This window comes from Mauremys mutica, chromosome 1 (assembly GCF_020497125.1).
Source record: "Mauremys mutica isolate MM-2020 ecotype Southern chromosome 1, ASM2049712v1, whole genome shotgun sequence".
NCBI classification, from domain to species: domain Eukaryota; kingdom Metazoa; phylum Chordata; order Testudines; family Geoemydidae; genus Mauremys; species Mauremys mutica.
The window spans coordinates 161,308,155-161,334,063 of NC_059072.1; the positions used below are offsets into that span (position 1 = coordinate 161,308,155).

At 42.4% G+C, this 25,909-nt stretch overlaps 1 protein-coding gene across 14 annotated transcripts in view; it reads left to right on the plus strand.

The window, feature by feature from the left end:
• ZBTB20 (zinc finger and BTB domain containing 20) overlaps positions 1-25,909 on the plus strand; it is a 666,697-nt gene that overhangs the window by 57,382 nt on the left and 583,406 nt on the right. Inside the window, exon 1 of one of the 14 annotated variants that reach the window (XM_045001314.1) lies at positions 8,186-8,316. The exons of the other annotated variants lie outside the window; for them this stretch is intronic. The gene's annotated coding sequence lies outside the window, so the exon portion shown is untranslated. Of the gene's footprint in view, positions 1-8,185; positions 8,317-25,909 lie in introns of those variants that run through there. 14 annotated transcript variants of the gene reach the window in all.

The window sequence follows — 25,909 nt, forward strand, 5'->3', positions numbered from 1 at the left end:
ACCCCAACCCTTGATAGAACTGCCTTGATAGGATTCAGGTATGTAATTTCACCACTCTGTAGATATAGTCCCTGGGTTCCCAGCTCCAGTATCTGTTAGACTTGTGTACACTGCCATTAGCAGAATTCCATTGTAAACAAGATTGCCAGTATTCATCATGAAAAATCCATTAAATACACAATATATGATCTATATGCAATAGGTGGTGTAACACTTGCCTATGCCTATAGGTAGCACAGCTGGAAAGCAATCAGTCTGTATAAGAAGAGTATTGTTTAATATTCAATTAAATTTGATGTGATAGGGAAAATAAATGCTATGATGATTATCTGTTGAAAAAATTCTGCAACATTTAAGACCTGCTTCGGTTCCCCACTGAAGTAAAAGGTTTTGCCACTGACTTTAATAAGAGCAGTATCAGGCCTTTTTACATATGTTTTTGTGGCTAGTGAGGACAGAAGAGAAGAATGGCCATATAGCTAAAGCACCGACAAGGGAATTGTCAGAGCTGGGTTCTAGTCCCAATTCAGCTGTGGTGTTTCCTTGGGTAAGTCACTTCACATTTCCTACCTCAGTTCACCTATCTATCAAATGGGATTGATACTCCCCTCCCTCACAGTTTAATTAATGGGAAGATCTTTGAAGATCCTCAGAGGGGAGGCATTATGGAGAGGGAGCGTGTTACTAAATGTTGGCTTAGAAAATGACTGACTTCTTTATAGTCTTTTCTGTGATACTTGCTACAGTATCGTCTGAGCACCTCATAGATATTAGTGAAAAATCGAGCTGTGAATAAAGGCTAGCTGAGGCTAAGGCCCAACAACAGACTTTTCTGCCTTCCCCCCATACCTAGCAGTCAAATCCCATCCAACTACCCTGGACAGACTAGTGCTTGTGCATTCTGTCCTAATGGGCCAAAAAGACGAGCCAGATCTTTTTTTCCTTTCTGACCATGTCTTCAGCCCTCTCCTTCTTCCTTGCATTGGTTCATAATCTGATCTGACTGAAGGATTTGAGATTCATCATGGGAGGGGAAACACCATCTTTTTATGAGTCATAATTTTATTCTAATAGCAGAAGGCTCACAATCAGTAATCATGTATGATGTTTTTTGACTACTACTACTTGCTGTGACTTCCTGCTAGAAATGGCATGGTGTTCGAGGTAGAAGGGCTCACCAGATACTGGGACCATATCCCACAGAGACACTGTTTTTCTCCTAAAATGATTTCCTTGATTTAAAGCATCTGGTGCATACTCACAATTTAAGTAGGTATTTGACAATTCAGTGTAATGGGGCTATTTTGGAGGGTCATAAGAGAAGAGCCCTAAAACCTTGGAGTATGTCCACACTGCAGCTCAGAGTGAGCCTCCCAGCCCAGGTAGACAGACTTGCGGTAGTGGGGCTCATGTTAGTGTGCTAAAAATAGCTTTGTGGCCATTGCATTACTGGCAGAGGCTCAAATTAGCCACCTGAGCTCAGACCCAGGGGGTAGGGTAGGCTTGAGCTTGGGTTGTCAACCAAGAGTTCACCAGGGCCACTATAGTCACATGGCTATGTTTAGTGCACTAGCGCAAGCCCCCCTGACATGAGTCTGTCTCCTCAGGCTTTGAGCCTCACTCCTAGCTGCAGTGTAGACATGCCCTTGTTTATCTTGAGCTACATTTACAAAGAACATGCCATACTGGGATTCAAACACAGTGGAGGAAGATCCCTTCTTGGGTTATCAATAATGCAAAGCTTTAGCATATAAACGCACTTCATCCTGCCTGGTAACTCTGGCCCTCCCTACATATCTGATGTTCCTGCAACAATCATCCGAAGGATATTTCCATTGTTCACATACATAAAGTAGGTACACAGCCACATGCGTTTCCCTACATACAGTTTACAAAGTATTATTGCTAGTGTTTGGTTTTAAGGGGAAAACCCAGCTTTTGTCTTTCAGTCCTGCAGAACTTGCTTTCAGAGAAGGAGATCCAAAACTTGTTTGCTCCTTAATGTTTTTTTTTGTTTTTGTTTTTTCCTCCTCAGGGGAATGCCTTGTATTCAAGTAGCCCAATCTTGGAAAAGTGTGGGTTTTTTTGTTTTGATTTTGTTTTTTGGTTTGTTTTGAGACAGCATCCTTGAGTTCCTGCAATGTCCTGTTAATTTTTTGGTGATAACTCTCTCCATTATTGGGGTTGTTATGGAGAAACCTTCATATTATTTGATGGGCATGGCCGGCTTTTAGTGTATGGTGTTATGCCATTGGTTCACTTTCTTTTGAGACCTACTTTAAGCTACTTGCTCTCTTAGAGGGAAAATCCTTTCTGTGTGATATTGTCCAATAAACAGAATTGTAGATAAATACTATTTCACATTGACTGCCTCCCAGGGTGCAGTGAGGATTAATTAGTTAACATTTGCACACTGCTTTGAGGATGTTAGATTCTTTATGTGTGTTAAATAGTGTGATTTATGTGATTTTTTTTTTAAATTATTTTGCACACAGTTTTGGAGCAACAGTTGATGCAGATATATGCCAAAGATAGATGATCCTGGACAACAAATTAGATAGTCATTTGTGTTGTTGGGTATAGGGGAATGACCAGTGCTATTTCTGCACTTCACAATATTCTGCATCACATCATGAACCCAGAAAATGATTCTTTCACTCTGTACAGCATTAAGGAGACCACAGCACTGTACCATTCTGGCCACTTTGTAGCCAAAAAGTTGTCAGCAATTAGTTGTCAGAATTCATAGAAGAGCCACAGAAGTTAAGAGACTGGAGAGACTGAAATACGAACAAAGATTACAAGAATGTAATATGTGCAGTTTGGACTAAATGATGACTAAGGTATATAATAACCAGCTACATGTATTTGAAGGGTGTAAAGCATTAAGACAAAAAAGGAATTATTTAAGATGCTCCAACAGGGTAAAAGTAATGAGATAAAATTGAGTAAAGAAAAATTTGAGTGAATATCAGAAAATCTTCCTAGTAATGAGATGTACTAGATATGTGGAATGGCTTTCAAAATATGTGGTGGAAACTTTTATAATTTCTTACAGCACCCAGCTCATGTTTAGAAAAGAAGGCACCATGACTTCTACCCCATCAATTCCTGGGCAACTGTCTGGAACACAACAGCTCTGAAGAACAAAACTAAAATTTACAAAGCATTAAAGAATGCACCAGAAAAAGTAATATATGGGATGGGCAAGATTATGGTAGATTTTTTTTCCATCTCGAATTTCAATGACTCTCCACTGATAGATATAGTTGGTAAAATCATGTGGAGAAAAATGGCCATAAGGAAATATACTCTGTAAAGGTGTACATAGCCTGCTGTCCCAAAGGGTTACAGCCCCCAGTTAGACTGCTGCTTAATAGGAATGATGACTCTGCTTAATGGGGACCCCTTTCCTTGTTCACAGAAACTTTTAACCTTTCATTAGTGTGATACAGGCAGAAAGAGTAAGATTTTTCCCCATCCCCGGTTTCTTCTTATTAAATTGTTGTATACATGTCAACTAAACATTCAGGACTGTGTTGCTACCACTGGCATTGGGCCGGTCCAGGCCCTATCCCTGTGCAGATTCTGCGTTCGCTTAACTCCACAGGTTTCTCTAGTATCAAAATAGGCTCTGCAGCAACTTGGGCAATGATAGCACTGTTAATCTCATGTATGAGGCATTCCTTTTAATGGGATTGAATAATCCATTGGGCAGCCTGGAACACCTACATCTGGATGATAGCCCCTTAAGCACACCTATTGGGGGCAGAAGCATCTTAAAGCTGAAGCACTTAATTTAAGAAGATTCTACTGCATTGACATATGCAGGAGAAAGGAAACAAAACAATTCTCTATAGTAGTCTAAATGTGAAACCAGGAACCACTCTCAACATCAGTAACCCTTCCTTTCCTTTAAGCCATTGGAAGCAGAGCAGGAAATCACACCTTGATGAACCAAATATATACCATGGGCCACTGATCCAGAGGGCTTGGTATGCTGACAGCATCTGGGTCTGTCTTGTAAATGTACATGGTTGGGCTAAAACGCAGGCCATTTAGTGGTGTGGAGGCCATTGGGGAAAGTTCTGATTTGGGCTAGATTTGAAATGTGGTCAATTTTGCACAGGGGAGAATGCGTGTCTGGTGTGATGTGTGCATAGAGCATATAGAATCCTGGCCCATGACACAGCCAGTCCCTACCCACCCTGAACAATACTCTTCTAAAGTTGCATTTTAGAAGACAGCTAGCTATTTGCCTCCATCCCAAAAGAATAAGTCTCTCACTGGTTGAAAATGTTGGGCTCTCTGCCCCGGTTATTCTCTCAGGGAGTGTCTTTCCCGTCGTTGCTGGCACAGCCCTCTGGCATGCATGGCCAGCTGCTGGCTAAACCCTGTAGAATAAGAATTCTTTTATCCCTTTGTCTGCTGCATTCAGTTTTCTGAGTTTGGATGATCCTCTTCTGTAACTTCAGGCATTGTTAGTTTCAAAAGGCAGCCTGGATGCACCAGAGCAAGTGTTGCAGAGAGAGATACAAGGTTTTAGGACTAGTCCCTCTGTGCTGTGTTGCTATAGATCATGTCACCTTGGTGGATAAACAGTCCAAAAATAAAAAGAGCAAATGATACAACAAGGAATCCAGTTATATTTTTATATCTCATTAGGTTTCACTCCTCCTTCCAGCCTCATTGGCAGAGGTACCGAGGGGAGTGTAAGTCTCCCATCCAAACAGGGGTGAGGTTAGCCTGCACTGGTTGTGTGGGTGGGCCATTATTTTGGCTATAGATATGTACAGAGATTATATGGGAAAGGAATTAGGATTTCCCTCCCCGCTCCCATCTCATTTGGGGATACCCTTCTTTTATTGCGAGTGTGGAACACCTGTTGAGTGTGTTTGTTCTTGTAGTCCACCCAGGAGTTCTTTATTTAGGTACTCAGCTGTAAGAGTTGCTCTCATTAAATGTATTTTAACAGAGAGGGTTGCTCAATGCTGCCCTGAGCTGAGGGAATAGAGGTGGGTGAATGGTTTCTGGTGGGCTGAGCTTTCCTTGGATGGTGGTGGCAGGCAGGGAGAGAAGCTGTTTGACAAACTTGTGATATGGTACTTACTACGTGTGTCCCACTGGTCAGGTCTGTGGGATCATCTCATGAATCCAGGGCGTTGGCTAATATGGTTCATACTAGTTGACCAATAAGGGTTATCTATAATTGTCATTGGTGATTTTTTTTTAAGTCCCTGATTTTTCTTGAATAACCAAAATCTGGCTGAATGATTCTGCTGGGACTTGATTTGTTCAGCTTTCTCCATACAAGAAAATAGTGCAGCTTGAGTCCAGAGAAGCACTGGCAGAGGGTGTTGTGTTCCCACTGTTGTGGTGCATAAACCATCCTCTTATATTGTGAAATTCCTATCCCAGGTGACCCTTCTATTTTTTCTGGCCTGGTGCTAGAGTCATCCAACTGGATGACTTCAACATCTATGTAGACAGTGGCTCTTCTGGAGATTTGATGGCTTCAATGAATGATGCAGTCCTTTGATGGGTGGCTTCTTCCACCACGTTCATGTGTGGGGACACTCCAGTCTAGGTTATAGACTGAGATACAAGATTGATTGCACCTTAACCTTGATCCAATGATCACTTCCTCTGGTTTAAAGTTGGGGCTCACCTTTGGTCCTCTTGGGGTGGAGGACCAATCCTCTGAGTTCATCCATGCAGATTAGTTTACCTTTGTCATCAGCCTTTGATACTGTTACCCATTACATTTTGCTCTTCAGAGCTGCTATATTTCAGATGATTGTTTAGGAAGTGATAGAATGGTGGCTATTGTGCCTCTTTTTATAGACATGATATTGGTGCTGTAGGAATTTTGTGTTTCAGTCTTGTGGCCTCTAGTTAGGATCTATATGTAGTTATTTATACCTCACTTACTTGTTCTGGGGAGCATGCAGTAAAGGGCATGACTCTCAAATGTGGCGCTGTGATGGTAATGATATTTGGAGAACACCAGTATTTTTTCTGTATTTCAATCACATAGCAATGTGTGTTGCTCTTAGCGCTGAGAAAATGAACACCAGTAAGTAGGAGGTGACTGGATTTCCCCTCCCCCACCTTCCATTGAGCCTGAGTACAGAGTAAATCAGGAGTAAATATTGACTAAGTTGCTCTCAACAGCTGTAGAGGAGCATGTGACTGCTCTAAAGCTATTCTTTTCAGCAGGTGTTGCCATTGTGGCAAGGTGTCCCAGTAAGGTTGTGGAGTGTGATGGCCACAGTTAGAAGGTTAAAGTTCTTCACAGAGAAAGAATATAACTTCAGTATGTACAAACAATGACTACTGGTTTCCAATGAGAACACCAATGTTTTTGCTGCTCTGTTTTTGATCCTTTTGTACATAATGTAAAGTTCCTCTGTGAAAAACAAAACACAAAACTTCCAAAAATATCCTTCCTTCCAAGTAATCTATATTGTTATTCTTAAACTAATTATAAAATAACAAAATTCTACTCAATGTAGCTCATGCGTTTCCATGGAACGTCCTTAACTATTCACTGACTCATTGCCTATTCATCTATAGCTAATATTAAGGCACTTTTGTTGTGGTTTTCTAAAGTATTGAGGTTATGTGAGTCAGATGCAGTTTAGAATGAAGATTATATTTAAATAATCAAAAACATGACTTGCCAAACAATATACTAAAAAGAGGAGAAAAATAACATTTATTTCTCAAATATGAAATACCTTTTAAAAGTTGTTTTTTTTTTTAAATAAGTAAAAACAAAAAAAGTTATGTAAGCCAAAGGGTTTAGCAGACATCCTTTTACCTTCTTCAAGGAGACAAGGGGCTTTGAAGGTTTCCACTTCTCATGAGAGGCACATTCTTGAAGTTTTTCACCAAGGATGTGGGGGAAGAATTTCTTCTTGAAGACTGTCACCAAGAAAACACGGGGGCAGATGTGGTGCTACAGAGAACTTTCTTCTTGAAGTCTTTCATCAGACTTTTTTTTGTGTGGCGTAGAGTGGGGTGTAGATGGTAGATTTTGTCAAAAGCACTTTTTATTTAAATTGATTATGACTTTCATACAGGTTTTCACTGATAGTGTGGAGTTAGCCTGGGGATTGTAAATTTAATTGCTGATATTTCAAAGAGTTACCTTGTTGTTACAGTTGCTAGGCTAGCATTTCCTAGACTTTGGTAGTATATTGTGGTAGTTTGTCTTGCTTCCCTTCTTTCTGATGGGCTTTCTCAGGAAGAGTGAGAGGAGTGGCAGATCTGAATCCCAGTATAATAAAAGTAATGGATGAATTTTGCATTGGGGGGTAGATAAGAGATAGATAGATAGATAGATCCAAAGAATTAATGACAGATATAGTATTGTAGTCAGCAAAGGTACACTGGTGATTTACACTGGTGAGAGAATCCTGGATGGGCCCAAAAGCTGGAAAAGTGCAGTTTTTAGAATTTGTTTGCAGTGTTGTAGCCAAGTGGTCCCTGGATATTTGAGAGAGAAGGTGGGTGAGGTAGTATTTTTTTAAAGGACCAGATTCTGTTGGTGAGAGAGAGAGACGCTTTTGAGCTACACAGAGCTCTTTCGTAGGTCTGGGAAAGGTACTTAGGGTGTCTCAGCTAAATACAAGATGGAACAGAGAGTTTAGCATATATCGTTCGCACATATTCTAAGGGACCATTCAAGTGGCCAGTTTTTAGAATTTCACTCTTTTGGCACAAAAGGGTGCTTTTTGTTCAGTGTTGTGCAATAGTGCAGAGACTAATACTGCTGGCATGCCAGAAAATGTCAGGCTGTGTACAGGCCAGATTACAGTCAAAAAAATTTCCACTATAAAACTATGCATTAACTTGCATGTTTCTCTATCAAAAATAAAATACTTTTGGCCTTTATTTTAAGTGATGCCTTGCACAAAAATATTTTAACAATATATTAAAAGTCTCATATTCTTTTTTCCATTACAACAATTTTTTTTCTCCTCTGATCTTTTTTTAATAACCAAAGGAACAAATATGTCTCAGTTCTGAGCTTTAATCTGGTGCTTCGCGTACCTCTGATGACCTCCTAATCACACTCTCTATGACACATCAATCCATTGCTATGGAGAGTGGGTGATTTGGGCTGTCATGAAAGTGTTGATGTAACCATATATCCTGCACACTTAGGACAGGAAAGTTCAAAGAAATGCATCAACAAAATGAATGAAACATTATGGGAACCCATAATTCAGCTACCAAGCATCCTTTTCCCAGTTCACGAGTGGTTCTTTATCTATGTTATGACTTTAAGTGGGAGCCCCAGGTGTGAAGGTATCTGTTCCAGAAAAGATAACTTTATTTTGTTTAAGCAAAAACAAATATTTCAGAGCTGATGCAAATGATTAAATGTAAAGATGTGAAGGAAGTTTAGTAAATAGTCACAATGCCTATGTCTAAACAGCGAAGGAGAATGTAGAATGTGGAATTAATTTATGTTGTACTCGTTTCCTGACTACATAACCCTTTGTCTCTGTGGTATGTTCTCTTTGATACTAGTGATCTTTCTTGTTAGTTTAGAACCTAAAAAGTCAAAATGTCTCCTTTGGAGATAGCAAGCCTAGCTAGACCACAAGATGTAAATGTGTCATTAGTTTTCATTTTGATGGACTAATTTCTTCCCCAGGAAAACTTAAAATTGATATTTTAATTTAAAAAAATGGTATTGCCTTTAATATTGAGAGGCATGATATGAGAACAGAACTGGGAGCCAGGAGCTACTGAGTTCTTTTCCTAGCTCTGATACTGACTATCTCTGTGGTCCAGGGTAAATTACTTAATTTTTTTGCCAGAGAATCCCCATCTGTAATATGAATGTAATGATATTTGCCTACATAACGGGTATTGTGAGGGTTAGTTAATGTTTGCAAAGTGCTTTGAAGATGGAAAGTGCTGTAAAAGGGCTAAGTGTTATCATTTGATGTTCTCATCAAATGGAAGACAAATATGTAATCAAACACTTTCATCTTCAAAATCCAACACCTCTTTCAGCTCAGTGGAAACACAGGCATACATTTATGGCATTGTGGAATTGTCTTTGTTCAAAGAACATGATGTCCCAAAGTAAGAAACTCTACTTTTTTTTTATACGAGGTGGACTGTGATTGGAGAAAACCTGTCCTAGTATCTGAAAATAAAATATTACTTTGCCTGTGAAATTAGTCACCATTTAAAGTTAATTATTTAGACTTTCATTTTCAAACATGTTTGTAAGGTTTTTCTTAGGCTGAGGCAGCGTTATTCTAGGTTAGAACAAAGGACTAGGAGATAAGAGACCTGGGTTTTATTGCCCACTTTATCTCTGACTTGCTATGTGACCTGGCACAAGTCACTTGCACCCAATTCCTGCATTTAAAACCATGCAGTAATGGCCCCCCACCCCCCTCCACACCTGTCCAAAAGCCTACTCTAGTCAATGGGGATGGATGCAGGTCTCAATGGAGCATCAGGACCATAAACTCTGTGCCTAATTTTCCCCATCTGTAAAATGGTAATAATACTTTAAGATCTTCAGAAGCATTCTGAAAGTTGCAAGATCTGAAATGTGCTCATGAAAAGCATACAAGTTGTTGGCATGCCTGTGAATGTATGGCAGGGCTTACACCACCTTCATCAGATCCCTATTTGATGACTGGGTTTAAAAATGGTGAATGTGTGTGTCTAACAGGCATGGCCTTGCACAAGCAAAGGGTTAAGAGATGAGGCATTCCATTCTGGGTGAATATTTATTATTTATTTATTTTATTTATTGAAGCTGAGTGACTTGCATCTCATCACTTAGGCAATTCTTGAATTGTGGTGTGGGTGCTTTGTGGGTGTATACCACAAAGGAAGTTGGGATAAAATAGCTGCTTAAAAAGAGATTAAGGGGTTTACTGTAGTGCCTCCATGGGTTGTAATTTAAAGGGAAAGGAGCCCAATTCTTTGTGTTGCTGGTTCTTTCATGAGCTGCAGGTTTTAACTTTTTGGAAAGATTCTCGTATCTTTCTATCAGCCAACTTCAGGAGCTAATCCAAACCAGTCAACACAATCATACATTGCACTTGATTCCTTGTCATTATAGAACGCATTTTGGTGTTTGGCTTTGTCATGTGCGCATCCTAGTGTTTCTTGGCAGATTTGGAATTGGTGGGCAGGCGGGAGAGTGCCAGAGGACCATATCCAAACTGTTTACTTTTTCCATCATTTTCCAGAGCTATAAAATGTTAAATTTTGGATGGGGAAAAAAAGGACACGAGGAAATAATAAAAAAATAATAAAGCTTTAGCACAGTTCTGATTAATACTGGATCCAAACTAAAGACTCCGAATCCAATTACCCCATAAACTTGTCCTAGAAAAAATATTAACTGGCTTCTACATTGTCATTTTGAGGGACAAAGGTTGAACTTTGGCATCTCAGTATAATATATGTATTCAGTGTCAACCGGCATCATTTTGCATGCTAGAAGCACACCTATTTGGCCAGTGACAATAGGCAGGGACTATTGTCCATCTTAATCAGTTTGCCACCACCACAAGATTTCCAGAAATAGTTGTGCCTGGCAGCATGGCTTTGTAGGAGGTCTCAGGCAGCCTTGTTGGAAATTTGGCTTTCATATGACCAGATACTAGATGGTGGAGATGAAAGGCTAAGTGCTGGTGTCACTTGCATTTGGTGGAAATTTTGCTATTGACTTCACTGGTAGCAAAATTTGCTCCCCAAATAAGTTTTTACGTGTGAAATTGAGTCAGTTGCATGTCCTTGTCTCACTGGATTTTTAATGAAGCATTATAAAGTTCTTATTCTCCACTTTCCAGTAGTTGTAACTGGAATAACTTGAATTTGCTCTGCCTCTGTGACATGATTTTTGATTTAGTGTCATCGTACACAAGTAACTTCCATCTAATTATTTTTTCCAGGGAGGATCCTGAGTTTCAGTACTGAATCAGCTACCACAGGAACTTTGGGTAACATTTTCAAAATCTCCTATTTTTCAAAAGTGACACATAATTAGGTGCCTGTGTCTCATTGAAAAAGTCAATGGGACTGAGGCTCCTAATGACATAAATCATTTTGAAAATGGGTCTTAGGTTCCCAAGTCACTTAGGGTATGTCTACACCACAAAAAAGGACCCATTGTAGTAAGTCTCAGAGCCCGAGTCAACTAACTTGGTCTTGCAGGGTTCGCACGACAGGGTTAAAAATCACAGTGTAGATGTTAGGGGCTCTGAGCCCCTCCCCTCTTGCTGGGTTTCAGAGCCTGGACTTCAGCCTGAGCCTGAATGTCCAATTGTTAACCCCATAACATGAGCCCCAGAAGCCTGAGTCAGTTGTCCCAAGTGCTGCATCTCACTGTCGCTGATCCTTTCTTTTTCTTTATTTTTTTTTTTTTTGCGATGTAGATGTACCCTTAGACACTTTTGAAAAATGTAACCTTTGTGATGAGGAACCGGTTGTCTCAGGGTCCCTGAGACATCAGAGTAATCGAAAAAGAAAGTGTCTACTTGTGGGGCTGGAGGACCAGGGAAGAAGCATCCATTTGAGTGGTATGGAGGAAGAAGATCAAAGAATTGGAGGGGCTGAAGAGTAATGGGAGGAAAAATCTACGGGAATCTGATTTTTTGGAGGGGTGAGGGGAATGCAGAAATGGTAGTGAGACCTGGCTCATCATTTAGCCACCACTTAGTTGTAAAGGAGTTTTGCAACAAGTAGGGAGTTAACTCCCTGCTTAGACCCCAGATAGTTATACAAGTCTAATAATGAGACAGGGAACAGTCAGAGGGAACTGAAGAAACATTATAATAGCTACTGTGTAGTGAGAATTTAGTGAAGGATTCTGAGAAGATAGAGCTTCACCCTTTGTAATTACAGGGTTTGGTTGTGTCACAAACTGGGGGGAAGGAGGGTTTGAGTTTTTTTTAAAGCCATTTTTTTAAAACCTGAGGTTGTAATCAACACCCTGAAAACTCTGAAAATAAAACCCAGAGGAAGATAACACCTTGATCCCATCAGAAAGCTGCTTTGTATACTTCCTTCTTGCTGGCCCATGCTTCCATCTTAACACCAGAGTCCTAACCCGTCTGTTTGAACTTCCTACTTGTTGAACATTTCAAGGTCTAAATGGGAGATTAGACTTGCTAGATATGGGGCATATGTTCTTATGTTCTTGCTCAAATCAAGTAACCACTTTCCAGATCGACAGTATATTTGAGGCAAGGCTTTGCTGCATGTGTTATGTGGGAGAGCTGCAGTACACCTGTTGTGTTTTCTATTTACTAGTATTAGCAAGGTTACTGTGAGACCGAGGTGTATGGTGAATGGAATCTGGTGAGAGAGTCCCAAGGTCATTAGTAGTTTCACTTTGGCACGGGGCAGTTTGAAGATAGACTGTGTTGATGACAATGAAGGTCCTGTTTAACTGGAGATAGTATTTAGCTCCCCTCTGTGCCAAACATGCAGGTCAAGTATTGCCTTCTTTGTTCACTATTTGTGGATGTGCTCTTTCATGAAGCATGCAAGAAGAGCAGATTTTGTTGACCTTGGGAGATGTCAGAGAGCACTACACTTTGTAGTTGGGACACTCTGCCATGGTTCCAGGACTCTATGATGAAGTTAAATATTTGTTTTTTAAAGACTTTACCAGTTGCTATGAAGTTATAACATGCTAGAGAATTGATAGATAGGGGAAAGTTGTCTCGCCTGCCACAGATTCTTTGGTTGAAACATTCTTAATGAGACCATTATTGGTGAGGACAAGATAGATGGCCAGATCCTCAGCTGTCATAAATCACATAGCTCCATTGAAGCCAGTAATTGTTGTGGAGCTACAACAATTTACATCAGCTAAGAATCTGGCCCAACAGGACAAAATGAGAACTCAGTCTCATGCAGGGTAATACACAATGATAACATAAGGCCATTATAGGGCTGGCCCATTACTTTTGATTCTGTACATCTGAGCATCTCTTTTTCCTAACTAAAGGGGAGAAAGGGAATTTGATTACGGCTGTGTTTTGTAGCTGGTTTCCCTTTTCTTCACATGTCTATCTCTGATTACATAGAATGTTCGTTAATGAATTTTTCCCCATTCTTTGGAAAGAGATCAATAGTAAAATTATTTTTATTTGGAAAATTTAAAATAAATATTTAAAATAATTTCTAAAAAAAACATAGACTAAACCCACTGTGGTTTCTGTCATGTCACTTCTTTTTGGTCTTCTTTAATGTCATTCTTGTTGACTTCAACTAAACCAGTCAGTAGTACTTAGCCCACATTAAAGCCTAGCTTCTTATTTTTGGTCTAGAGTTTGGAAAGAAAATCTTCTAATACTCAGAGAACTATATAAACATTTTGCCTCTGTAAATCAGAAACAGCTTGATGGATTAGTTGCATGTTTTTATTGGGTGGTAGTGGTGTTGAAGAAAGAGGGGACAAAAGGTTGAATGTAGGCAGGTAGGATTGTATGCCAAAGTCTCTAGACCAACACCATTTGAAACTGCTGGGAGATTTAACTCCGAAAATCGGGGCTCCTAAAGGCAAATTGGAAAGTAAAGTGCAGAAATATTGCAGGAAACAGCTTTAAATTGTGGTTCTTCCCTAAAGGCTGGCTCCCCAGTCCTCATGCCTTCGCCTTACATCCCCTTCCCTAAAAGCTTTCTCTGGTCTAAGAAAATGTTGAAATGTTTATTTTATGATGGTAAGTATAATATTCAAAGTGCTCCAACTTTAGGGGCTGGCACTATGCTGGGACTGATGGCTCATCCCTCCATCCCACCATAATACTTCCTTAAAACCCTGGACAATGGAAAAAGGTGTGAAAAGTAGCTTCTGAGTCTATATCCAGTAGCTATTTGTTCAAAACACCATAGATTTCATTTAAAAATGAAATGCTTGCTTTAAATTTAAAAAAGCATTTGAAAAATGTGCACTTGAGTTGGCAGCGTGCATGAAGATTCCATCCCAGTGCACTTTAAATTATCTGAGCTATTTTCTCTCCCCTCAACCTTCTGAAAATTGGAGTTTATAATGAAGATACCTTTAAACTAAAGGTTGCGACCATGGATTTTTTTTTTCCCCCATAAAGAAGAAATAATTGTTCTTTGAGTGCTTGCTCATGTCCAGGACCAGCTCCAGGGGTTTTGGCACCCCAAGCAGCCAAAAAAAAAAAAAAAAAAGCCGTGATCGCGATCTGCGGCAATTCAGCCGGGAGGTCCTTCGTTCTGAGCAGGAGTGAGGGACCCTCTGCCGAATTGCTGCTGAATCCCTGAAAGTGCCACCCCACTCCTGAGTTGCCGCCCCAAGCACCTGCTTGATAAGCTGGTGCTTGGAGCCGGCCCTGCTCATGTCCATTCCGCACACATTAGGTGCGTGTGCTTGTCACATGCACTGGTGCTGGAAGTTTTTCGCTCAGCAGTATCCACAAGGGAGTGGCTCTGGCGCCCTCTGAAGTGGTGCCTGCATGGCGCAGTATAAGGGGCGCTGCTGGCTCCCCCACCCTCAGTTCCTTCTTGCCGCCAGTGACGGTGCACAGGATGTTCACTGCCCTTACTAGCATTGCTTAGGCTTTGTTCATATGAACTAGAGTTCTTGTAAAGTTATCGTACATAGTTAGTAGTTGAGTTAGTTAGCTCTTAGCAGTAGTTAGAGTTTTGTTAGTCCCGTCAGGGACTTAGCCGGGGACGGGGCATGCCATAAGGAATTCAGGGTGGTCCTTGACGAGGACATGCCCACTGCCAGGATGGCCCTTCAAGTGGTATCTGACATAGCAGATTCCGCCGCCCATACCATGGCATCCGTCATCTCCATGTGGTGAGCGTCCTGGCTGCTCCTCTTTGGGTTGTCCTCCGAGGCTCAGCAGTCAATTCAGGACCTCGATGGCCAGGCCCTGTTTGTGGAGAAGACGGACAACAAATTACATGGGCTGAAGGACTCCCGAACCACCCTAAAAACCCTGAGGTTCTATGTTCTGGGTCCGGCATGTAATCAGTTCAAACCGCAACTACCCCAGGGGCAAGGGAGCCAGCCCCGGCAGGACCTGCGGCACAAAAAGCTCAAGGGCTGTAGACGGTGCACAATCCACCTGCCCCCACCCTCTGCCCAGTCAGGCTCGACTCGCTCCAAGCAAGGAACTAAAAAGTCCCTTCTCATGAGCATCTTCTTGAGCAGGAGGTTCAGGGGCTCTTCCAGCTGGTGGTGGTGGAGGAGGTCCTGCCTCCTTACCAGAACAAGGGTTTGTATTCCTGGTATTTTCTGATACCAAAGGGTGGTCTGGGTCCCATCCTGGGCCTGCGAGACCTCAACAGATACCTAAAGAAGCTAAAGTTTCACATGGTCTCCCTTGCCTCCATTATCCCCTCCTTGGATCCGGGAGACTGGTATGCTGCCCTCGACCTGAGAGACGCATACTTTCACATAGCAATCTTCCCAGGAGACAGATGATTTCTCCGTTTTACGGTGGGTTCAGCCCACAACCGGTTTGCAATCCTTTTGTTTGGCCTGGCTACAGCACCAAGGGTGTTTACCAAGTGCATGGCGGTAGTCGTGGCCTACCTCAGGCGTCAGGGTATCCAGATTTATGCATACCTCGACGACTGGGTGGTAAAAAGCAGTTCCAACGCTCAGGTCCAACGCTCAGGTCCAACGCAACGTCGCTGTACTACAAGCTACGTGCCTCTCCTTAGGACTACTGGTCAACCACAAAAAGTCCACATTAGTTCCAGTTCAAAGGATAGAATTCATCGGGGCCGTACTTGACTTGGGGGAAAGTGTTCCTGCCATTAGACATGTTTCAGAACCTGACTGACCTCATCGAGGAAGTGTCCGCATTTCCCCTGACAACGGCCAGGGTGTGCCTGCACCTGCTAAGCCACATGGCAACTTGCACATATATGATCCACTATGCCAGGCTCCGCATGCAGCCCTCGCAGCAATGGCTGGCGTTAACCTCTTCCCAATCGAGGGACCACCTGGACAAGATTGTCACCATTCCCCTAGTAGTTCTCACCTTGCTGCAGTGATGGACTGATTGCGAGAAGGTCCTGGAAGGTGTCCTGTTCGACAATCTCTCGCTCCATCTGTTGAGCTAACGTCAGACGCTTTGGACCTTGGTTGTGGGGCGCACCTTGGACATCTCCGGAGCCAAGGGATGTGGACTCTGGAGGAAGCAGCATTACACATAAATGTCAAGGAGCTCAGAGTGGTCTGACTGGCCTGTGGAAAAGTGGTGAGATTCCTGACGGAGAATACGGCCTCGATATTCTGCATCAACAGGCAAGGAGGAGCGTGCTTGTTGGCTTTCCGCCAAGAGGACCCCTGTCTCTGGGACTTCTGCATCAGCCATGGCATCCATCTGGAAGCTGGTCAGCTCCCTGGCATCAGGAATGCCTTAGCAGGTCACCTCAGGAGGGACTTCCACTCATGATGAGAGGAGTCACTCTACCAGGAGGTGACCTGCATGATCTTCCAGAGGTGGAGAACTCCCCAGGTAGATCTGTTTGCCACCAGGAGAAACCGAAAGTGCCATCGGTTTTGCTCCCAGCAGGACCTGAGCAAGGCCTCCCTCTCTGATGCCTTCCTCCTGTCATGGGCTGAAGGTCTGATGAACGCGTTCCCTCCGATCCCTCTGGTCAGCTGGGTCCTAGTAAAGATCAAAAGGGACAAAGCACAGGTTATCATGATCGCCCCTGCATGGCTTCGCCAGCACTGGTTCAGCACGTTCATGAACAGGCGGTGGCCTCTCCCTGGCCCTTTCCCTACTATCTGGACCTGCTGTCGCAGGATCATAGTCGGCTCCTACAGTCCAACCTCAAGTCTTTACATCTCTTAGCGTGGATGCTCCATGTTTGAATCCAGAGGAGCGTACCTGCTCGGAGGCAGAGCAAGAGGTCCTCCTAGGAAGTAGGAAGCTATCCACAAGACTAACTTACCTGGCCAAGTGGACGAGGTTTTCCCACTGGGCGTCGGAACATGGCATTTATCCCTCGCGTTCTTCAGTGCAGTCCATCTCGGGCTACTTACTGCAGCTCAGGAACCAGGGGCTGGCGCATTCTTCCATCAGAGTGCACCTTACGGCCATCTCTGCGGTCCATTAGCCGATCCAAGGTCAGACTGTCTTTTCTCATGACATGACTCTCAGGTTCCTGAGGGGCCTCAAGAGGCTTTACCCGAAGGTTGCTTTCCTGGTGGCAGTGACGTCAGTGAGACGAGTCTCAAAAATTAAGGCCTTGACCTCGGAACTGCCTTACACAGTGTTTTATAAGGACGAGGTCCAGCTGCTGCCCCACCCAGCCTTCCTGCTGAAGGTGGTATCTTCTTTCCACGTGAGCCAGGATGTATTCCTGCCAGTGTTCTGTCCCAACCCACACAAGACTGCCAAGGAGAGGTGTCTGAATGCGCTGGATGTCCGGAGGGCCTAGGTTTTTTATTTGGAGCATACCAAGCCTTTCTGTAAATCGACCCAGCTTTTCATCACTACAGCAGATAAGATGAAGGACCTTCCAGTTTCTTCAAAGAGGATTTCCAACTGGATCACCTCTTGCATAAAGACCTGTTATGAGCTAGCAAAAGTCCAGCTGCCACCAATCATTAGGGTCCATTTGATTAGAGTACAGGCATTGTCAGCGGCCTTCCTGGCACACATCCCGATCCAGGACATCTGTAGAGCCATGACATGCTCCTTGGTAGACACAGTCACGTCTCATTATGCCATCACTCAGCAGGCCAAAGACAACGCTGGGTTTGGCAGAGCTGTATTACAGTCTGCGCAGCTGTGAACTCCTACCTGCCTGCATGGGAACTTCTTGGAGTCACCTAATGTGGAATGGACATGAGTAAGCACTCAAAGAAGAAAAGACAGTTACCTATTCTGTAACTGGTGTTCTTCGAGATGTGTTGCTCATGTCCATTCTGTGACCCGCCCTCCTTCCCCACTGTCTGAGTTTCTGGCAAGAAGGAACGGAGGGTGGGGGGAGCCAGCAGTGCCCCTTCAGAGGGTGCCACTTCAAAGGATGCTAGAGCTGCTCCTCGGTTATGCTTAAAGTACTGCCCAGGATCCTTTCAGGGGGAATAAGGCAAAGCGCCACATTTATTAGTAATACATGTATCAGTCCACACTGTATCATATGATATATATATTACACTCATGCACTTACATACACACACACAAGCACACTCAGTCTTGTTGTTACCAATTAGTTGCTCCCCTTAACTTCACTGGCCAGGTGAGTTAGATGGGGGAGGGGGTGGAGCCGGGCTTTTGCCAATCCGGATCGATGCTCCCTGGTTGACAAGACGAGACCCAGGGTCCTCTGCAAGACACCTCACATTTATAGCCGCTTCCCTCTCATGCAAATCTGTACCAGATTCAAAATTTGTGTCTGTGTCCATTGGTCCTTTGTGCTGCTTTTCTCTGGGTGTTGTCCCAATGCTGTTCAAAGAGGGTGTTTTCAAAAGAAGGTGCTTGCTTCTAACCCCCGAGGCTGTCAATATGTCTGCTCTTCTTTAGTGAGCCCACTTGACAAGTTTTATTGTCCTTGTGTCTGGCTTCCATCCCCTCTCCAACTGTTGCAGCTGTCTGGAGGTGCTGCCTTCCACGCCTTGTTCATTCACACCTCATTCATTCAACAGGGCAATTGATTGGTGGGAGGCATGGGGGGGGAAATCTTACTCTATCCTTAGCAAAGAGACATTCTTCTTCTATCTTATTTTATCCTTAGGGGATATAACATTATACCAAGGTTCAATGCAAAGTTTCTACATGAGGCTATGATATCAAGTTTCCATATACCAAGGCTCATCAGTACAAGATTTCTATATGAAGCTTTGATACAAAGTTTCATGAGGTCACAGGTGGGTAGACCCACTACAAGGTTATCTGAAGAGACACAATGTACAGTCATATGAAAATTATCAGAGATTTATCTATACCCCTCCAGATACTGCTGAGAGAAAAACTTCCAGCACTGGAACATGTGGCAAGCACACACACCTTATGTGGAATGGACATGTGTTGCTCATCTCGAAGAATACCAGTTACGGAACAGATAACTGTCTTTTATTTTACATAGAGAGGAACCTTAATCAAAGCCCTAGCTATGAACTTGCAAAAAAAATCCACCATGGCTAGAACCCATGAACTTTAGCATCAGAACCTTAAGACACAACTTCTATGCCCCACATTTCCATAGTATCTGAGTACCACACACTTTTTAATGTATTTATCTTTACAATGCAGTGAGGTAGGGACGTGCTATTTCCATTTTACAGATGCAGAATTGAAGCACAAAGAGTCTGTGATTTGCCCAAGGTGACACAGGGCATTTGTGGCAGAGTAGGAAATTTAACTCAAGTCCCAGGTTAGCACCTTAACCAGTGAACCATCTTCCGTGTCAGCTCAAAGGTTTGTAATAGAAGCTCTTATCCTTTATGTAGCAAGCCACTGCAGGGAGAGAGAGTGAAGACACTGAGGCAGTTTGTTATACACTCCCTTTTTAAGAGAAGCTCATCCGTATTGTCTGAGAGTTCAGGTCTTTTCTGGGATGCCATTTTATAATGAGCTTTAGGTGTAATAAGACATGACTTCTATAAATGTAAGTTTGGAGTGGAACTTTGGAAAGTTTGGATCTGGATGTGAACTTTCCAGGTCCCGTTTGTAGTTTCATAGAATCTTTCCTTACCTCTTCCCACCCTGGGAAACATTCTTTGGTAAAGTTATGCAGGTGGTGTTTACCAGAAAGATACGGAGAATTTTCTTTATCCTGGAAAAGCTGAAGACCTTCATCAGGGCCTGTGAGTTCTTGATGAAATGGACATCTTGCCCAAGGACATGAAGCACATCTAGCAAGTGCCAAATGCATTTGCTGTCTGTAAGAGGAAAAGATGGAGGCTAGGAATGGATATTTCCTGACCTAGGTGACATCTGGAGGGCATTTTAGGCAGAAGGCTAGGTACAGTCCTTAAAACCACGTTGTCTTTGTAAAAGATGAGGAGGAACAAGAAATTGAAGTAATTTCTCCTACTCCTTTGGCTAAAACAAAAAGTACTAGAAATATGGAAGGGCGGGGGGCAGAGTGCATGTTACAGATTCCATAGGCTCAGGGAAGGCCACATCATCTATTGAGAATCAGGTTCAGGCTCCGAGGAGAGAAGAGAGAGGAGCCTAATTTTGAAATAAATGATTAGAGGATATAAACCTACCAGGCTGCCTTCTACCTTACTTAGTTTCCCCATCTATAAATTGGAGATAACACATACCTACGAAATATAGGAGAGTGAAGGTCTCCAAGGTAATTCATTAATGTTTATAAAGTGCTGTAAGTTGATGAAAGTTATTATATAAGTGAAACATATTGTGATTTATGCTGTTTAAGGGGCTAGAGGTTTTCAATGCAGATCTACAGACAATGTGGCTGTTGATCTGCATGTCTGCATTAGGGAACTCTACAGAGCAAAAGGCCTCATAATTAGGCCATTGTCCATGTTAGATATGTGGTTTGCACCATGTTACTTTTTAGTCCAGTAAACAAATGAGTTCTAAAATGTACACACATGACTAAGCTGGATTCTCTAGGCCTTATCCAGAACTCATTGAGTTAATGGAAAGACACTCACTGACTTTTATGGGCAGGCACTATGGCTAGCTTCACAAAGAAACTTAGGTATTGTGATGCTGAGCATCACCGTGCCTAACTTTTAGGCACCTCAGTCCCCATACAATGAATGGGGAGAGATAGGTACCTTAGAATGGGATTCACAAAAGCCAACACGCTAGGTGACTCTCCTCCTAAGGTAGCCAATGGGAGGTGCCAAGCCAAGGGGTGTGTTCTAAGCCCCGCATCTCTCTTGGAGATAGGTGAAAAGTCCATTCTGTGGGGAGGTGCCTCCCTCAGCTTGGGATTCTCAGATGCAAACCTTCTCTTGGCATTGGGCACCTACATCATTTTTGCAAGAAGCTGGGAGAAGGTGGTTCTCCCTCACAACTTTTAGCCCAGTGCTTAGGGTACTCACCTGGGATTGTGAGAGACTCCTACTTCAAGTCCCTCCTCTACCTGGGTAAGGGAAGGAAGGGATTTGAACAGGGATCTGCCACTTGACAGGTAAGTGCCCTAACCATTGGACTCAGAGATTTTCTAATGTAGGCCTCACTCAGTCTTTCTTGCTGAAGCTGTTGCACTCTGGATAACTAATTTTAAAAAAGTGGGCCAGACTCTTTAGCCTGATGGTTAGCATACTCACCTGGGAAGCAGGAAAACCACAATCCAGGCCCCCTGCTCCAGTGTTTTTTGTTTAATTATTTAGCCACAGTGGAATAGCTTCAACAGGAGAGCCTGAGGGAGCTTCCACGTCAGAATATGCTATAGCTCAGTAATTAGGGCACTCACCTGAGAGTTGGCAAATTTCAGGTCAGATCCCTTTTTCCCTCTCAGGTAAAGGGGGACTTGAACTGGGAGTATTCCACATCCCAGATTAGTACCCTAACCACTCTGCTCCATTTTGTTTAAACTCATCTATAGGAGTCCAGTCTGGCAGATAAGATCTGAACACAGCTACTGAATGCGCCTACTGAGTTACGTGGAGGGACGCCTATCTTCTCCCAGTTTGTGGGTTGCTCTGTGACTTAGGCATCCAGATGCCTGACATGGGGTTGTACCACACATGCTCAGAGGTAGAAACATAGGCGCCAAGTGAGTGTAGGTGCCTACAGGTGTCAGGGGCCAATGAATGGGGGTTTATGAATTCTATTGGAGCCTGATTCTGGGATTTCGGCTCCTGAAGGGTCAGTTTTAGGTGTCTGAGTCCTTTTGTGAATCCAGTCCCAGGGAACTGATCCAACTCCCACTAACTGGAGCTGGAGTCAGCCCAATGTGAGGTTATGTAATCCTATTGAACTGCCTAGAACAGTTTAAAGGTTGTTGCAACTGGTGTGCGCCTACCGTGTTTACATCTAGTCTAATTAAATATGACTACTTCTACGGTGAAGTTTGAGAACGTCTGGATCTCTTACTTCCTTCTTTGGAATCTCTTTTTTCTGTGTTAAATAAATTTAAGCATTTTGTTAAGGATATCCAAGTAGCTGGCTTGTAGTTTCTCAATACTCCACCACAACTTTGTGGCCAGAAAAAGGAACTGTCTTAGCAGTAGCCATGTGCAAAGCTTCCAGTGGGAGTCATATATACGTATTCACCAGACACTGCAAAATTGACATCAGTGGATATTGCGTTTGGTTGCAATCCTTACACGGGCATTTTAAAGAGTTCTCAACAACTTCTACAGTATTTATTGCTTTACAATTAGTGAAGAGGTCAAAGCAACACTGTCAATTTGAATAAAAAACAAAAACAAAAAACCTAGCTCTTAAACTAAATTTCTTTTTAAAGTCCCAGTTTTTGATAGAGCGCCCTCTGAATATCACATCAAGAAATAAAAACAATAACCCTTTACTAGTTTTAAAAGACTTTCTTCTCCCCCATATATGATTATATAGCAAAGGAGAGACTAACTAAGGCCCCAGTCCTGCAAAAAAGCTCTTCATGGTTGAATCTCTGTATCTGTGTGGAGGTCCGTTCATGGCCCCAGGGTCTGTGCACACAGGATTGGGGTGTAACTAACTGTACAGGGGAACAGTGAAACTGAATGTATATAAAGGGCTGTTAAGCACACATACACTGGAAAGTACATTTTTCTAGTTCTAGTGATCCTTAGCTGTTACTTTTAACTATAGTAGTACAAAACATTTTTAGACAAATGTGATTTGTCAAGGGCAAGGAGTCTCTTTTTATAAGAGTTCCTTATTCGTATTAATAATCTGCTTCCTAAGTATTAACATGCTTGTAAGCACCCAGTGGTCTGAAAAGATGGCAGTGCAATTCTCTGAAAGGAAACTTTTACTTTCTAGTTCAGTTTGTAATGTTCAGATCCACTATCTCTCCCTTCCAGCCCAAAGTTAGGGTGGGATGGATTTTCTTCTTTTGCCATGAAGTAAGCTTCTGAATGAAAAGTGAGAGGAGGAGATTGTTTTTTTGAATGCTTTTGACTAGTGGATTGGTCTCAGTACCCATCAGGCTGGACTAGGGCTCCAAAATCTAGAACCTGAAATATTAACTAAACTGTCCCATGGAATGGAAGCATAGTGTCCTAGTTAAAGCACAGCACTAGGAATTGGGAATGCTGGAACTCTAGTAACAGACGTCCTGTGTGACACTGGGCAAGTAAGAGCACCTTTCTGCCTCTGCTTTTCCATCTGCCAAAAAAAAAAAAGAGGGTGGGGGGTAGGTAATTCATTGGAGTTTGCGGAATGCTTTGAGTGACACTCTCTACTGCCTTCTATCAAGGTTAAGTATTATTACTCAGTCTCTAGTGCCACTGAAAATTTTCTTTTTTTTTTAAAGGGAGTAATTGTTGTGAACACTAGGACAATGGGTGTAAATTGGACTCTTCTGAATGGCTGTGTCAAATCTACCAGCAGAGTCCTGTCCATATAAATAGCACCTGGAAAATCTCCAGGTCCAGATCTTCAGTTGGTGTAAACCAGTGTAGTGCATTGAATTATGTCAGAAGATGATCTGACCCTTATTCCTTTCCCCCTTTATAATATTTTAAGAATGGCCACTGGTAGGCAGCTTGAAGACATTGTTGAACTTTTTGAGTGTCTCTGATCTGATGCCATCTAACTAGGGATTATATATATGATGCTGAAGAATTTTGGTCGAAACCAATCCATTACCTGCTCTAGTTGAAGTTGGTCTCCAAGGGATATAAATTTGGGGAGAGGGCTGAAATACCATTAAACAGATTGTCCCCTGATTGCACCCTGTCTGGAACATTATTACCCAGCTATGTGTTGCCTCTTGTTTCTTTGTGCTTTATTAATATGTGTGCATATAGTATATATTCTATATTTAAAAAAACCCAAAATCAAGAGAATGTCTAAAGTTGTACTGTTAAGCACTCATAATTTACGAACTTCAAAAGTTAAGGTTGGGCATTCTACTTCAAAGGGATACAGCTAACTTAAAATTCACACTTCTTACAAAACAAAATTATACTTAATATTGTTACAGATAGCACCTTAGATCAGAATAACTGAAACAGGTGATGGGAGGGGGAACCCCAAACGCTTTCTTTGTTATTTCAGTTTGTTTACTTTGTGCATTTGATAGGCCTTTCTGTACAGTAAATTTGTTTCTCTTGTATATTCAATTTCCCTTATTGTTTGTGTGGGTCTTTCACATAGCAACACTGGAGAGAAAAACCTTTTAAAAAATAGGTAGACAAGGGATATAGTGTACGTGGACTTTCAGAAAACGTTTGACAAGGTCCCTCACCAAAGGCTCATAAGCAAAATAAGGAGTCATGGGATAGGATGGAAGGTCCTCTCATGGATCAGTAACTGGTTATATGATAGGAAACAAAGGGTAGGAATAAATGGTCAGTTTTCACAGTGGAGAGAGGTAAATAGAGGGGTCTCCTGAGGATGTGTGCTGGAACCAGTGCTGTTCAACATATTCATATATGTTCTGGGAAAAGGGGTAAACAGTGAAGTTGCAAAATTTGCAGACAATACAAAATTATTCAAGATAGTTAAGTCCAAAGCAGACTGCGAAGAGTTACAAATGGATCTCACAAAACTGGGTGATTGGGTAACAAATGGGCTGATGAAATTAAATACTGATAAATGCAAAGTAATGCACATTGGAAAACATACTCCCAACCATACATACAAAATTATGGGGTCTAAATGAGCTGTTACCACTCAAGAGATCTTGGAGTCACTGTGGCTAGTTCTCTGAAAACATCTGCTCAGTGTGCAGCAGCAGTCAAAAAAGCTAACAGAATGTTAGGAACCATTAGGAAAAGGCTTGATAATAAAACAGAAAATATCATAATATCAGTATATAAATCCAAGGTATACCCACACCTTGAATACTAAGTGCAGTTCTGGTTGCTCCATCTCAAAAAAGATATATTAGAATTGGAAAAGGTACAGAGAAGGGAAACAAAAATTATTAGGTTATGGAACAGCTTCCATATGAGTAGAGATTGAAAAGACTGGGACTGTTCAATTTAGAAAAAAGAAAATGAGGGGAGGGGGAGAATATGATAAAGGTCTATAAAATGAATGGTGTGGAGAAAATGCATAGGGAAGTATTATTTACCCCTTCACATAACACAAGAACCAGGGGTCACCCGATGAAATTAATAGGCATGTTTAAAACAAAAAAAGGAAGTACTTCTTCACACAGTGCACATTAACCTGTGGAACTCATTGCCCAGGAATACTTGGATTCAAAAAAGAATTAGATAAGTTCATGGATGATAGGTCAATCAATGGCTATTAGCCAAGATGGTCAGGGATACAAGCCTATGCTCTGGATTTCCCTAAACTTCTGACTGCCAGAAGCTGGGACTGGATGACAAGGGATGGATCACTAGATAAATTGCCCTGTTCTGTTCATTCCCTCTGTGATGGGTTGGATCACAGAACCCTCCTTGGGAGCTGCCACCCAATGTGCCAAGACTACTACTACCCCTACCTTCCCTGCCAGCTCGGGGACCCAGCACCCTGTCTTGCTGAGCCAGACACTCCCAACTGCCCCAACAAAGACACAGGGTCTGAATTACTTGCCCCAAAGCTGCAGATTTACCTGAAAGCAGCTCACAGAAGTGTTCCTGTCTTTAACACTCAGATGCCCAACCCCAATGGGGTCCAAACCCCAAATAAATCCGTTTTACCCTGTATGAAGCTTATGCAGGGTAAACTCATAAATTGTTCGCCCTGTATAACACTGATAGAGAGAGAGTCATAGATTCATAGACTCTAGGACTGGAAGGGACCTCGAGAGGTCATTGAGTCCAGTCCCTTGCCTTCATGGCAGGACCAAATACTGT